General features: G+C 43.8%; 1 protein-coding gene across 1 annotated transcript in view; it reads left to right on the plus strand.

Moving 5' to 3' along the window:
* The window catches only part of LOC148502424 (glycine N-acyltransferase-like protein 2), a 38,833-nt gene that overhangs the window by 14,526 nt on the left and 12,059 nt on the right, over positions 1–12,248 (plus strand). The gene's annotated exons all lie outside the window — the stretch shown is intronic.

Genomic DNA, 12,248 nt, shown 5'->3' on the forward strand with positions numbered 1-12,248 from the left:
AGTCATTTCACATGAACCTTTCCAGTACTGAATAAGGATTTATTCAGCTGAGCTGACAGCTCTGGGATGCTGGCAAGGGGGCCGGCTGGTGCTCACGAGGTAAGAGGCAAAGGTGACAGGGGCAGGCCCACACATAGAGAGGAATGCAGGAGCGGATCAGGATGAGCAGCTGCAGCCAGTCAATAGCACATATAATGGTCAGGATCCCCATTCCCAGGTCAGGGGTGGGGTTTCCAGGCAACTAGAGACCCCCATAAGTGCACACCAGGTTTTGAACATTGAAAATCATCACATAAGGAGCACGTTTTTAGTCTCCAGATATTTTTCACTAAAAAAAAAAGTGTTCTACAGTAACAGGAAGGCTCTCAGGGGTAAATTTACTAAAGTGAGAGTTTTTAGAAGTGAGTTTTAGAAGAGATGTTGCCCATAGCAGCTAATCAGATTCTACTTAACATTTAACTAGCACCTTCTAGAAGATAATAGCTAGAATCTGATTGGTTGCTATGGGCAACATCTCTTCTAAAACTCACTTGTAAAAACTCTCACTTTAGTAAATTTACCCCTCAGAGTCTGAAGACTTATTGAAACAACCATTGACAGCAGTACAAATACACATGAAAACCACCTTTATATCAGCAACTAAACGATAATACAGTTTATCTTTCATATGATCGAGCAATATAAATACTTTTTTTAGCAATATAATCATAAATCTATATAATAAGCGAGAAAGCATTTCTGTCTGTCTGCCTGCCTGTCTGTTTATGCATGGCCAGAGTTTTGGACCTAACTCCACCAAATTTGGCAGGGTCGTGTAGTTTGACCAGGATCAGGTTTTTCTGCCTAGGTTTGAACTTCATCAGAGCCACACACATAATATAATCCCTAAAAATGGGGACACTCTTAAATTACACAGGTTCCAGGCCTGGCTCACATGGAAATTGGCAGTCTACCAAAAACCTGTGTGAAAGCTACAAAAGTATCCTTTTAACCTCACAGTCTGAGCAAGTGTCAAACTTTAGGGCTCATGCAAGTTCATATTAAATCCAGAGTTAGTCCTTTTTAAAGTGACCATATATATTTGTCAGCCCTCTGTGTTCGCATGCAAGGGTGTAACTAGAACTTTGGGGGCCACATAGTAAGATCTTAAAAGGGTTCCCTCAGAGGTAAAAACACATACATTTGCCACCACGCAGAACCCATTAATGTTGTGCCAAACAGAGCCCATTCAGGTTATGCCACACAGTAGTACCCCTTATACACATTATTCCATGCAATAGTAGTGCTCCTTCTACATTATGCCATACAGTAATGCCTCTTACACTACACAGTAATACCTCTTACATATTATACAGTATTGCCTTTTACAGATTATGCCACATAGTAGTAGTTCCCCATACAACACATTATTCCACACAATAGTAATGCCCCTTACACATTACACCACACAGTAATGCCCCTTATAACATTATGCCAGACAGTAATGCCCCTTACACATTATGCCCCCAGCAACTCACTTCCCCGTCTTCCTCCAGCAGCCTCTTGCCTCTCCCTGTGTGCCATCAGTAGCCAGAAAGTGTGGATTTAGGCCGGCCCCCCAGCAAATTACAGCTGGCACACCGGCAGGCAACAGGAGACATGGACAGACACTATTTTGTGCAATTTGAAATTGCCGCTGGTTGCAAGCCAATTAGAGCTTGCAGACTGGCAGCCAATCAGAAGGCACCACTGCTGATTGGCTGCTTGTCCGCAAGCTCTAATTACCTCGCAACTGATGGCACTGTATCTCCATGTCTGTCTGCCAGTGCGCCAGTTGTAATTAGCTGGTGGGCCTGCACCAAATCACACCGCTGCCACCCGCTCCCTCCTCGGCAGTCCCAATTGGACCAGCCCACCTTGTGTGCAAGACTGTGTTCAGGGGGAGCGGAGGGCCACAGAGGCAGCTCTGGCACCATAACAGCCGCTATAGTTACACCACTGTTTGCATGCATGTTAGCAAACAGTAGGGTCCTTTTAAGGATCGAAGGAATAGGGTTATAGGTGAGGACAATGTAAACAAATAAAGGATGCAGGTGTACTTCAGGGTCCATTCTTCAATCCAGGCAACACCGTGTATGCCAGCTAGTGATTTATAAGAACTTTCAGCTTATCACACAAGAATAACAGGTATTATTATTATTATCATTATTATTATTATTATTATTATATGCCCCCGACTAGTAGTTTAAAAGCTGTCCAGCCTATTCTTCCCTCTGTTTTATGTAACAAATTTCTTGCCATGGACTGTTTGGTTTCCTGTGCGTTTTTCAAATTTCTTAGCATTTTCTGCATTGGTGCATATATGTGGGTTTGAGGGAAGCATGGGGTAGCTTACTACCTCAATGACTTCCTGTGTGCTTGGTAACCCCACTGTGCATGCCTGCCTCCTCTGAGTCAATTATCAGGTAGTCCACATACTTTACAATCTCTATACAGTGACTCCATTAAATCACTAAAAACTCATAGGTTTTCCTGAGTGACTGCAGTTCTGTGATATAATGCTCAAATCCTTCTGCTTTATTCTGATCACAAGTAAAAAACTTATATCTTTCAAATGTCACATTCTTTCTTTGTACAAAGGGCTGTTCAAACTATTACAGGTTGAGTCTTCGATATCCAAAATGCTTGGGACCAGGGGTATTTTGGATAACGGAATATTCCGTATTTTGGAATATTTGCATATCATAATGAAATATCTTGGGAATGGGACCCAAATATACACACAGAATGCATTTATGTGTTATATACACCTTATACACACAGCCTGCAGTTAATTTTATACAATATTTTCAGTAATTTTGTGGCTCAAACAAAGTTTGTGTACAAACATAAAATTAATTTATGTTTCATATACACAAAGCCTGAAGGTCATTTTATACAATATTTGTAATAATTTGTGCCTTAAACAAAGTTTGTGTACATTGAACCATTAAAAATCAAAGGTTTCATTTTTTCAGTCTTGCCAAAAAAATTCCGTATTTCGGAATATTCCGTATTTCGGAATATTTGGATATGGGAGAATCAACCTGTACATAGATAGACCATATTCTGTCCTTTAGCATATTGAAAACTGTTATAATTGCCCAGCACATCCTCTCCTATTACATGTAGAAAATGCATGCCATAGTTTTATCTTCCTTATTATTAGAGATATGCACCGACCCCCGTGTTTTGGTTTTGGTTTTAAATAGGGGTGAGCGGGTTCGGATTTCTGAAATCCGAACCCCCCCGAGCCCCCCCGATCCGAGTCCGATCCGAGTCAGGCTCGACTTTTCCCGCCTGACTCGGATCTGAAATCGAGGCAAAACGTCATCATCCCGCCTTCCGAGTCTCACAGGTTTTGGATCCTATATAAGGTACCCGCGTCGGCGCCATTTTCTCACTCGGCTGTGGACAGTGAAGAGGGAGGGTGGGAGTTAGGGCTGTGTAGTGTAGTGTAGTGTAGTGCTGCTGTTGTCCACTACTTCAAAGTCCATAGGGGCTGGCTGTGTTGTGCTGTGCTGCTGTTGTTAATAGGGGCTGTGTCCACTACTTCAAAGTCCATAGGGGCTGGCTGGACTGTGTTGTGCAGTCAGTTCTCCATAGGGGCTGTGTCCACTCCAAAGTCCTGTGCAGTGTCCCAGTCCTAAAGGGGTGCTGTAGTGTTGTCCAGGGGGTGCTCTGTCCATCAGGGGTGCTCCCCCCAAGTGCTAAAAAAATAATATATTTTCTGTGTTTGTGAATTGTGTGCGCAGTAGCCGCACGTGCATCAACAAAGTAGTGCCAAGCGTGCGCCTGTGTCATAAGTAAAGGGCTGGCTGGCTTGACCGTTAAAGGGTGCTGTAACCCCCGAAAGTACACTCCAGTCCAAACCAAAAAAAAAATTATTTTCTGTGTTTGTGAATTGTGTGCGCAGTAGCCGCACGTGCATCAACAAAGTAGTGCCAAGCGTGCGCCTGTGTCATAAGTAAAGGGCCGGCTGGCTTGACTGTTAAGGGTGCTGTAACCCCCGAAAGTACACTCCAGTCCAAACCAAAAAAAAAATTATTTTCCGTGTTTGTGAATTGTGTGCGCAGTAGCCGCACGTGCATCAACAAAGTAGTGCCAAGCGTGCGCCTGTGTCATAAGTAAAGGGCCGGCTGGCTTGACCGTTAAGGGTGCTGTAACCCCCGAAAGTACACTCCAGTCCAAACCAAAAAAAAATTAATTTTCTGTGTTTGTGAATTGTGTGCGCAGTAGCCGCACGTGCATCAACAAAGTAGTGCCAAGCGTGCGCCTGTGTCATAGGTAAAGGGCTGGCTGGCTTGACCGTTAAAGGGTGCTGTAACCCCCAAAGTACACTCCAGTCCAAACCAAAAAAAATATTATTTTCTGTGTTTGTGAATTGTGTGCGCAGTAGCCGCACGTGCATCAACAAAGTAGTGCCAAGCGTGCGCCTGTGTCATAAGTAAAGGGCCGGCTGGCTTGACCGTTAAGGGTGCTGTAACCCCCGAAAGTACACTCCAGTCCAAACCAAAAAAAAATTTATTTTCTGTGTTTGTGAATTGTGTGCGCAGTAGCCGCACGTGCATCAACAAAGTAGTGCCAAGCGTGCGCCTGTGTCATAGGTAAAGGGCTGGCTGGCTTGACCGTTAAAGGGTGCTGTAACCCCCAAAGTACACTCCAGTCCAAACCAAAAAAAAAATTATTTTCTGTGTTTGTGAATTGTGTGCGCAGTAGCCGCACGTGCATCAACAAAGTAGTGCCAAGCGTGCGCCTGTGTCATAAGTAAAGGGCCGGCTGGCTTGACCGTTAAGGGTGCTGTAACCCCCGAAAGTACACTCCAGTCCAAACCAAAAATTTTTTATTTTCTGTGTTTGTGAATTGTGTGCGCAGTAGCCGCACGTGCATCAACAAAGTAGTGCCAAGCGTGCGCCTGTGTCATAAGTAAAGGGCCAGCTGGCTTGACCGTTAAGGGTTCTGTAACCCCCAAAGTACACTCCAAAACAAAAAAATATATATTTTCTGTGTTTGTGACTTGTGTGCACTATGGCTGCACGTGCATCAACAAAGGAGCAGCGCCAAGCGTGCGCCTGTGTCCCATAAGTAAAGAGCCGGCTAGCTCATTTCTTAAAGGGTGGTGTAACCCACAAAGTGCACTACTCTCCAGCAAAAATAAAAAAATATTTTCTGTGTTTGTGTGCGCTTTAGCCGCACGTATATATCAATATAACATAAATGGAGGACCAAACTTTCTCCGATAAAAATAAAATAGGGAAAGATCAAGAACCACTTCCTCCTAGTGCTGTTGCTGCTGCTGGGAGTTGTTCATCATCCCAGAGAGGAAGTAGGAACATCACTACTTTTACTAAACAATTGACCCTCCAACAGTCCCTAGCGATGAGGATGAAGTACGACAGCAGTCATCCTGAAGCAAAACGTATAACTGAGGCCTTGACTGCTATGTTGGTGTTAGACGTGCGTCCGGTATCCGCCATTAGTGCAGTGGGATTTAGACAATTGATGGAGGTAGTGTGTCCTCAGTTCCAAATCCCGTCTAGATTCCACCAGCATCCTCAAAGCAGCAGCGACAAGCGTGCGTCTGTCTGACACCCTCAAAGTGTGCTACACAAACAATTAAAATATTGTTCTTTTTTTTTCTGTCTTTGTGAATTGTGTGGGCTGTAGCCGCACTTGCATCCTCAAAGCAGCAGCGACAAGCGTGCGTCTGTCTGTTAAAGGGTGTTGTAACTCTCAAAGAGCTCTAAAAAAAAAAAAAATTTTTGAATGTGTTTGTGACTTGTGTGCAATGTAGCCGCACTTGCATCCTCAAAGCAGCAGCGACAAGCGTGCGTCTGTCTGTTAAAGGGTGGTGACACCCTCAAAGTGTGCTACACAAACAATAAAAATATTCTCCTTCTTTTTTCTGTCTTTGTGAATTGTGTGGGCTGTAGCCGCACCTGCATCCTTAAAGCAGCAGCGACAAGCGTGCGTCTGTCTGTTAAAGGGTGGTGACACCCTCAAAGTGTGCTACACAAACAATTAAAATATTGTTCTTTTTTTTTCGGTCTTTGTGAAATGTGTGGGCTGTAGCCGCACCTGCATCCTTAAAGCAGCAGCGACAAGCGTGCGTCTGTCTATTAAAGGGTGGTGTAACTCTCAAAGTGCTCCAAAAAATAAAAAACTATTTTTTTAATGTGTTTGTGACTTGTGTGCGATGTAGCCGCACTTGCATCCTCAAAGCAGCAGCGACAAGCGTGCGTCTGTCTGTTAAAGGGTGGTGACACCCTCAAAGTGTGCTACACAAACAATAAAAATATTCTTCTTTTTTCTGTCTTTGTGAATTGTGTGGGCTGTAGCCGCACCTGCATCCTTAAAGCAGCAGCGACAAGCGTGCGTCTGTCTGTTAAAGGGTGGTGACACCCTCAAAGTGTGCTACACAAACAATTAAAATATTGTTCTTTTTTTTTCGGTCTTTGTGAAATGTGTGGGCTGTAGCCGCACCTGCATCCTCAAAGCAGCAGCGACAAGCATGCGTCTGTCTGTTAAAGGGTGGTGACACCCTCAAAGTGTGCTACACAAACAATAAAAATATTCTTCTTCTTTTTTCTGCCTTTGTGAATTGTGTGGGCTGTAGCCGCACTTGCATCCTCAAAGCAGCAGCGACAAGCGTGCATCTGTCTGTTAAAGGATTACATCGGTGACAGCATCCAAGTAGGCATGTCAGACAGTCCGTACCTGTACTGGCAGGAAAAAGAAGCAATTTGGAGGTCCCTGTACAAACTGGCTCTATTTTACCTGAGTTGCCCCCCCTCCAGTGTGTACTCCGATAGAGTGTTTAGTGCAGCCGGGAACCTTGTCAGCGAAAGGCGTAGGAGGTTGCTTCCACAAAATGTGGAGAAGATGATATTCATAAAATGGCGTAGGAGGTTGCTTCCACAAAATGTGGAGAAGATGATATTCATAAAATGAATTATCAACTCTTCCAGGGAGACCAGCCTCCAGAACGTACAGAGGGACCTGTGGTTCCAGCAGGGACGAATTAATACTCTGTGAGGATGAGGATGTACACACTGAAGAGTGTGAGGAATCGGTGGATGAGGAGGATGAGTATGACATCTTGCCTCCGTAGAGCCAGTTTGTGCAGGGACAGATTAATTGCCAGCTTGTTTTGTGGGGGCCCAAACGAACCAATCATTTCAGCCACAGTTGTGTGGCAGACCCTGGCGCTGAAATGATTGGTTTGTTAAAGTGTGCATGTCCTGTTTATACAACATAAGGGTGGGTGGGAGGGCCCAAGGACAATTCCATCTTGCACCTCTTTTTTTTCTTTGCATTATGTACAGTTTGGGGCCTAGTTTTTCAAACTGCCATCCTGTCTGCCACTGCAGTTTCACGCCTAGATGGGTCACGTGTTTGAGCCGCCCACTCGTGTCGCTTAGCATAGTCATCCAGCTACCTCGGTGCAACCTTTTGGACATAAAAACACTATTGTGAGGTGTGAGGTGTTCAGAATAGACTGGAAATGAGTGGAAATTAAGGTTATTGAGGTTAATAATAGCATAAGAGCAGAAAAACCTACAAATTCTGTGATTTTAGCTGTTTTTATGCTTTTTTTCAAAAAAATACAGATCCAAAACACAAAACCCAGAATCCAAAACACGGAAGGGTGGTTTTGGCAAAACCAATCCAGATTCAAAACACGAAGAAAGATCCAGATCCAAAACCAAAACACAAAACACGAAAAGTGGCCGATGCACACCCCTAGTTTTAAATCTGTATCTCCTTCGTGTTTTGGATCTGGATTTGGTTTTGACAAAACCGCCCTTGCGTGTTTTGGTTTTGGATCTGTATTTTTTCAAAAAAATCATAAAAACAGCTGAAATCACATAATTTGGGCCTGTTTTTGTTTCTGCAGTTCTATTAACCACAATAACATTTATTTTCAGTCAATTTTGACTACCTCACAGCTCACAATATTGATTTCATCCAGTTTAGGCCAAACTAGCTAGCTGGCTGACTAAGCTAAACGACAGCAATGGGCAGCACTAACAAGTGGCAGTTCAGCTTCCAACATGGCACATCTAGGAAACAGAGTGGCACTGCAGTGGCAGACATGATAACAGTTTAATAAACATAGAAAGTTAAAACCAAGAATGTGCTCATAAATCAAGAACTAGGTCAGAGGCCCAAGGGAGTTGAAGTATGTTTATGGAGTAGTTGAAGACAGGGAAAGGACGGAAGGATGAATTCGTTTGTAAATTTATTTATTTCCATTTTTTGATTCTAAAGAAAATTTATGAGGGAGTATCAATGTAGGATCAAGTTCTTCAATTCCTGAAAGACATCTTTATCTGGAGGAGGTTCGGTATTTGCGTGTGGATAGTTTGTCAGAAGATATTATGCAGTGTCTGCACCATCGCACAGAGATTCTTCGGGCGTATATAGGACCAAGTCTCATTGAAGCCCACTTGTGTCCAAACCTGTGAACCAAACACATAAAATCTGATCACCTGAGTGACATCTGCAGAGCACCTGTTGCTAACGGTTTCCGTATGATTTACCGCCAGCCGCATGGCCAGCGGTTCAAATCCCTGCAGCAATAGCCCGACAGAGGAGGAAATCCTGATCCTAAAGGTAAGTATAAACTAACCTAATTCTACCCCCTACCCCTAACCCTCCTTTAGGGTGCCTAACCCTAACCTCCCCCACTCTGTTACTAACCCTATCCCCCATCTAAGTGCCTAAACCTAACCCCCCTTCCCCGTCGCCTAAACCTAAGTCCCCCAGGGGGACTATCCTCCCCCCGGGGGTGCCTAACCCTAACCCCCCCTTCCCCTAGCCTGCCCCTAACCTCCTGGGGTGGTGCCTAACCCTAAGTCCCCCCCCCAGGAGCCCTAAACCTAACCCTCCCCTTCGGGATGCCGAACGCCGGTCTCCCGGCAGAGGTAAAATGACAGGTGTCTAGATTTAGACCATATGGGAAAGATTTCTGGGCTGCACAACCTGACTCTATATATTAAGGGAGGTGCTACCTGATGAGACTAATTGCAGACACTTATTAATGATATATATATAAATGCAATAAAATTTTGCAATCAATAGAGGTTTTTAGCATAATCATGGCCAAGCTTATGGGCCTACCCACCAATATCCAGGTAACCTCTTTCGGGTAGGTCCCTAACATACCAAGGTTCAAATCCAGAGCGCAGGACCCCCCAAAAAATGCCCCAGCCAAGCTGCCCCTCGGCACCAGCATAGTAAGAAAAGTGCAGTGTAAAGAGATAGTTAAGAGCAGCTACAGCTGCATATAAGGAATGAAAATAAAAAAGGGGGGGGTACATATATATTAAACACACAGTGAAGGGTTAAAATGTGTTATAATGGAAAATGTGTTATAATGCAGTGCCCTAAGACAAACCGGCCAATGCTCTTAACTGTCTCAGGGCACTGCATTATAACACATTTTCCATTATAACACATTTTAACCCTTCACTGTGTGTTTAATATATATGTACCCCCCCCCTTTTTTATTTTCATTCCTTATATGTAGCTGTAGCTGCTCTTAACTATCTCTTTACACTGCACTTTTCTTACTATGCTGGTGCCCTGGGGCAGCTTGGCTGGGGCATTTTTTGGGGGGTCCTGCGCTCTGGATTTGAACCTTGGTATGTTAGGGACCTACCCGAAAGAGGTTACCTGGATATTGGTGGGTAGGCCCATAAGCTTGGCCATGATTATGCTAAAAACCTCTATTGATTGCAAAATTTTATTGCATTTATATATATATCATTAATAAGTTGGAGTTGTGCACCTGAGATTTGTCTGTTTCTGTGTCTAGATTTAGACGCCTGTCATTTAACCCTCACCGGGATTAAGCAATTGGGAAACCAGCAGTCGGCATTGCGTGCGCCGCCTTCCCGAACGTATACCGTTGCTAACTCAGTGAGGGCAGCCAGTTTGTGCCACATCCTGATTGAAGATTGATCCAGCCCATATACGCTGTATATTTTTAAATCTAATAGAAATGAGGTGGCCTTGCTTGTTGAGGTGCTGCTAAATATAGTACACACTGTAAACATACATTTACTTTGTGCTCAGGAAGTTTGTTGGGGATAATGGGACCAAGACTTGCTGCTTACATCAGAGAAAAACAGTTTGTAGCTCTCTGGCTAAAATACAACTCCCAGCATTCATACTGTTTGCCAGCCTGCTGGAAGTTGTTTGTTAACAACGGATGGAGTGCTGGAGTGCCTCAGGTTACCTCAGCCTGCTTTACGTATGGTATGCACCATGTAAAAATGTATGTATGTGACCAATATACACAACTAATTTTTGTAATTAACGTATTTGCACTTTATTGCACACATCCTGTTCCGGAAGTTGCTCTGTGCTGCTTCTCATATTTCTGGTCTCTCGCATGACACCCAGCATCTACATTTTCCAGTTATTCCACTTAGAGTCACCTACATACAAAGGAGGCAGTTATTTAGTGAGATTAGCCATTACTTTATAACAGCCTATCAATTAACCAGGGTCCTGGGGCAACCGGTTGGGGTTGTGGGGAGCAACTAAAAAAACTGAGTACATTTGAAAATCTACCATGTTTTGCCCACCCAATCAACTTGGTGGTTCAGAATTTTTAAAAAAATGAAAGGGACATACAGAAATTGCTGTCTTTGGCTTTAACAATTTCTGGACACTTTTAGTATTCATCAACCGCATGTAGAAGATTTCAGCGGCTGTGGCAGTGTGACTTCCAACATGGCACATCTAGAAAACAAGAGTGGCACTGCAGTGGCAGACAGGATGGCAGTTTAATAAACTATAAAAAAAAATTTCATCCACGCAAAATGATAGTCAGCAATGCCCCAAGGTGCAAGATGGAATTGTCCTTGGGCCCTTCCACCCACCCTTTGTATATAGTAAACAGGACATGCACAGTTTATCAAACCAATCACTTCAGCGACAGGGACTTCTAATTGTGGCTAAAGCAATTGGTTTGTTTGGGCCCCCACAAAACAAGCTACCAATGGGCAGCTGATATTGCTGGCAATGATCTCTACATGCACAAACTGGCTTTACAGAGGCAAGATGTTGTCACCATCATCATCTGATTCCTCACCCTCATCAATGTGTACATCATCTTCACACAATATTAATTTGTCCCCACTGGAATCCACAATTACAGGTGCCTCTCTATTTTTTGGACATAATGTGCGGTAAAGGTCTTGTGGAATTTGTAGTTAATTTTGATGAACATTGTCTTTTCCACATATTGAGGAAGTAGCCTCCTCCGCCGATTGCTGAGAAGGTTCCTGGCTGTGCTGAAAACTCTTTACACACTGGAGGGTGGGCAGCTCAAGTAGGCTAATGCCAGTTAGTGCAATTGCCATTTTTTCCTGCCAGTAGTCAACAGACTTCATGACATGCCTATTTGGATGCTATCATTAAAATAGTCCCCAACCATTCTTTGAATTGTGACCATATTAGATGGAGTCACGATAGAGGTCTCATTAATTGTAGGCAATTCTTTTAGACCTGACCAGATATCAAAGCCTGGTTGTGTTGACTCATCTGCATCGCCAGTGGGTCTTTTGGGAAAGTTGAGTTTTTTCTTGGCAGCCACACTTGCTGGAGAAACTGAAGGAGGAGCCATCACTGCATCAAGTGCTGCTTGAGCTGACAATTTGTTTACCAACAGCTCTTTAGCTCTGTATCTGTTGGGAAGAAAGACACGAAGGAGCATGGTCACCAAAAAGTATTGATCTGATTGGAAGATTCTGACAACTCTTGGATCCTGGCAAACCAAATAAAGGACTTGATCTACAAATCCGACATACTTAGCAGAATTGCTTCATTTCAGCTCCTCCTTGAGTTTCTCAAGCTACTTTTCCAACAGTCTAATTAGGGGAATGACCTGACTCTAGCTGGTAGTGTCTAAACTCACTTCACAGGTGACTACTGAAGGGTTTCAGCACCTTGCACAACATGAAAAGTATTCTCCACTGAGCTTGAGTAAGGTACATTCCCATCTCTTCCTATGTCAAAGTTTGTTGTGTAGTTTTGGATGGCTTTTTGCTGTTCCTCCATCCCCTGAAGCATATAAAGGGTGGAGTTCCACCTTGTAACTACCACTTGCTTCAGCATTTCTTGCAGGTGCTGCAATCTTCTTCATGCACCTGCTGAATGGCGAAAATGTTCAGAAATTTGTTGGGCCACAGAGAGCATCTCCTGCACAGCCCAGTCCT

Source organism: Taudactylus pleione, unplaced genomic scaffold, assembly GCF_031769625.1.
Source record: "Taudactylus pleione unplaced genomic scaffold, aTauple2 ptg000497l, whole genome shotgun sequence".
Lineage (NCBI taxonomy): Eukaryota > Metazoa > Chordata > Amphibia > Anura > Myobatrachidae > Taudactylus > Taudactylus pleione.